The sequence below is a fragment of the Hylobates moloch genome, unplaced genomic scaffold (assembly GCF_009828535.3).
Source record: "Hylobates moloch isolate HMO894 unplaced genomic scaffold, HMol_V3 SCAFFOLD_105, whole genome shotgun sequence".
NCBI classification, from domain to species: domain Eukaryota; kingdom Metazoa; phylum Chordata; class Mammalia; order Primates; family Hylobatidae; genus Hylobates; species Hylobates moloch.
Window position 1 is genome coordinate 21257 of NW_026652380.1, and position 4299 is coordinate 25555.

Consider the following 4299-nt stretch of genomic DNA (forward strand, 5'->3'; position numbering starts at 1 on the left):
TCATCCTTCCCGTCATCCTTCCCGTCATCCTTCTCCATCATCCTTCCCATCATCCTTCCCATCATCCTTCCCATCATCCTTCCCATCATCCTTCCCCATCATCACCCACCCCACCATCCTTCCTTATCATCTGTTCCATTGTTTGTCCCTAGACCAGCTCTGTTTCCTCCACCCTGGTTTCTCGACTGTGAGCACCAGGCCTGCCACCTGCCGACTCTGTACGCCGCCCTCCATCTCTCCCATCTCTCTCACGGTAAAAACCCAAGTCCTTCCCATTCCCACCAGGCCCTGCATGACCTGCCTGGCCACCTCCTTGCTCTCACCCCTCCCTTCCTCTCCCTTGCTCAGTCTGCTGCAGCCACATGGGCCTTCTTTTGCTTCCATCTGCACAGCAGGCACGTTGGTCTCAGAGTCTTTGCTCATGCTGTACTCTTCCTAGATACCCTCACGGCCTTCACCTCAGTGGCCTTCCCTGCCTCCCACCCTCCCCCAACTCTTCTTTACTTTCTTCTTGGCACTCTGTGGGGGCCAGGACCACCTCCCAGCCTCTTCCCAGGCCCAGAACCGTGCTTGGCACATAGCAAGTGTTCAAGTTTTAGCTGAATAAATGTGTGTGATGGCCAAGGTGCTAAGATTTTTTCTGAGAAATCAACAGGATGGGGGCCTGGGGCCTCTTCCCACCTTCATAGGCAGCTGCAGACACCACCTCCACTGGCCCCCAGGCCCTCTTCACACCCACTCAAACTCACGGGCTCTCTCTGGCTGAAAAGAAGGGCTATTTTTAACTACTTCATCCTCCGCCTCAAGTGTTTAATTGCACAATAATAAGGGTGGGCGACGGGAGAGCAAACCTCAGATTACACCAGCACATGGGGCAGGGCTGCCGGCACTGCCTGCCCGCATGGTCCCTCACGTGGAGACCCTCACACACCCCGCCCCTAAGGCGAGGGAAGACCTTCAAGGCATGCGTGTTCTGAGGAGCCTGCAGGCCCAGAGAGAGCTGCTGCAGAGAGGGAGGTGCCTGCCTGGCACAGGGCTGCATAGACGTCTATCCCAACTGAGGGACGGCTGGTCCTGTAGAGCCACGGGCCCCATGGAACAGGGACCAGGCCGATGCCCTCCTCCCCAGCCGCACTCACCCCATTGTGGTTTGGTATCTCCCTGCTGTCCCTGCGGGCTCTGGCCCCATCCCACCTCCAGGCCTTTCCTCCTGGTGCACTCTCCCCTGATCACCTCCCAGTCCCTTCCTCACCTCCTTCACTTCTGTCTTTGCCCAAAGTCCCTTCCTGGGAAGGCCTCCCCGAACTCCCTACCTTCCTGCTTTCCCCACGACTCTGCCATCCCCTCCCTGCCGCGTTCTCCCGGCTAACAGACTCTGATTCACCATCGTGTTTCTTGCCTATCTTCCCCACTAAGACACCAGCTCCAGGAGGGCAGGGATTTTGCCGATTTTGTTCACAGCTGGGTCCCCAGGGCCTCTGCCGGGACGGGCATGGCACACAGGCGGTGCGCAGTGTATGCTTGAGGTACTTGTGAATCAATGGACGGCTGTGCAGGACCTTGGCAGCTCTTCCGGAAGCGTTTGGACGTGGCCAGTGCTGCCCCTCCCTGCGGACTGAGCAGCCACCACCTGGGGCTGCCGTAGTGAAGGCACACGGCCTGGGTGTTCCCACAGCAGAGATGTGTCTCCCCCATTCTCAATGCCAGAGCTTTGCCATCCAGGTGTCGGCAGGGCTGGCTCCTTCCAGAGGCTCAGAGGGAGACTGCGTCTGTGCCCTTCTCCAGCTGGTGGTGGTGGCCGGTGGCCCTCGGCCTGTAGATGCCTCAGTCCAGTCTCTGCCTCTGTCCTTGCACGCCGTTGCCCCTGAGTGTGTTGTGAGCCCACTCCTCATCTTAGAGAGACGCCGGTCATCAGATTGAGGGTCCACCTGACTCCAGGGTGACCTCATCTTAACTCATCACATCTGCAAAGACCTTATTTCCAAATAAGGTCCTACTCATGGGTTCCAGGGACAGGCCATATTTTGGGGGGAGACACTCATGGGTTCCAGGGACGGGCCATATTTTGGGGGGAGATACTCATGGGTTCCAGGGATGGGCTGTATTTTGGGGGGAGATATTCAGGGGTTCCAGGGACAGGCTGTATTTTGGGGGGAGATATTCAGGGGTTCCAGGGACGGGCCGTATTTTGGGGGGAGATATTCAGGGGTTCCAGGGACGGGCCGTATTTTGGGGGGAGACACTCATGGGTTCCAGGGATGGGCTGTATTTTGGGGGGAGATACTCATGGGTTCCAGGGACGGGCCATATTTTGGGGGGAGACACTCATGGGTTCCAGGGATGGGCCGTATTTTGGGGGGAGATATTCAGGGGTTCCAGGGATGGGCTGTATTTTGGGGGGAGACAAAACTCAACCCATCATACTCTCCTTGATGCTGATTAAATCAAAGTCTGATCGCATCTGGACATGCAGAGTTGGGGTCTCTGTAGGAGGTAAGGTGGGGGGCTGGCCCAAGACTCTATGCTTTGGATATTGTTTTCACATCTTTTAGTTTTGATATCATTTTGATCTTACAGGAAAATGGCACGATTACTTGTCATACAGCAGAAACTCCCCGACTCCACCCAGAGTCACCAGCGGGCTGGATTTTCCCCATTTGCTGTGTCATCTTCGGCGTCTGCACCTCTATCTGTATCTACAGCCACGTGTTATCTACGTACTGTACAATATTCATATTTTTACGCATTTTCAGAACCATTTAAGACTATGCTGGAGGTGCAATGCCCACTTCCTCCTAAACATGCCAGCGCATCTTTTCTAAAACCAGGATTCTCTTTTACAACCCTGGGACTGTTGTCAATGTCGGGAAATTCCACATCCACACAATGCTCAGATCTAATCCGCTGCCTGCATTTAAATCTCGCCGGCTGCTGTGGTGATGTCCCACTGCGGGTGGGGGGGCCTTGCTACCCCAGCAGGTACCATGGCAACAGATGCTGCTGGCTGGGCCTGCAGTGGAGCAGCCTGGGCTGGGAGCCAGCCGGGGTGGGGGCGGGGGGGCCAGGCCTGGAGGTGCTGCTGGCCCTGGGGTCGGGTTAATGGCACCCTGAGGACCACACAGAGTGAAGCTCCTGGGCCTCTCAGGCCACTTGGCCTTGGCTAAGGGTTGCGAAGTGTTCTGAGGCCTTGCCAGGGCCCAGAGGGAAACAGTGTGGCCCTCGGCAATCGGCTGCTGATGTCTGCCTCAGGCCGGGCATGGCGTGGGCGCCGTGTGCTGTGTGTTCGTGTCCAGCCCTCGTGTTCGCAGATGAGGAACGGCCTCCTTCTGAGGCTTTTGGCAAGCGTGGGGGAAGCAGAGCCCGTTTGCCCAGTTCACGGGCTTGACTGCACCCAGATGCTGGGGAGAAGGGGCTGCTGCATCAGCGCTGCTCACAGCCGGGCCCTGGGGAGCCACCGATGTCCCTCCACCTCTGTGTTCCCATCTGTGACAGGGAGCAATGGTGGCCGTCTCGGCGTTCCCATCTGTGACAGGGAGCAATGGTGGCCGTCTCGGTGTTTCCATCTGTGACAGGGAGCAATGGTGGCCGTCTCGGTGTTTCCATCTGTGACAGGGAGGAATGGTGGCCGCGCCTTCAGGGCTGCTTGAGGACTGAGTGGGAGGATGTTGCTACGTGCAGTTTTGTTGATGGTGTCTGTGGTTTTACAGTGACCCTACTCTCAGGCTACATGGGCTGCATGTTAGAGCCATGGGTCTGCATTGTTCAGAATCATGTCTTTGAGGCCATGCTCTACCCACCTCTGTCTCCCGTTACCATGGGGTCTTGGCCTGCGCTGCTCTAGAACCCCAACCCCAGCTCAGGCCCCAGGAGAGACATGGATGGGTCCCCACAAGCCAGACCGCAGCCTCCCAGAACCAGCTCATGGGGGATATGGGAGCAAGTAGAGACGCGAGTGCAGGAGGCATGGGCAGGGCATGTGCAAGAGGCCAGTGGTGGACTCAGAGGACAGGCAGACACACAGAGGAGAGAGAAAGAGGGAGGCGAGAGAGAGAGAGACAGAGAAGGGCATCGCCCTGTGTCGGGGGGGAGGGGCTTGTCAAGGGCTGGGTTGGGGGTTGGGGCTGCAGAGGGACTGGGGGACTCGTCCCAGCCTCTCCTCCAAGTGCATCTTGGGCTGTTCCCCAGAAGCCGGCTCTTTGGACTGAAAATAGACCTCACAGCTCAGACACTGTTTCTGCAGCCACCCTGGTGGCCCCTCACGCGTCCCCAGCTTCCCCCGGAATGCTGAGTGTGGTGGTG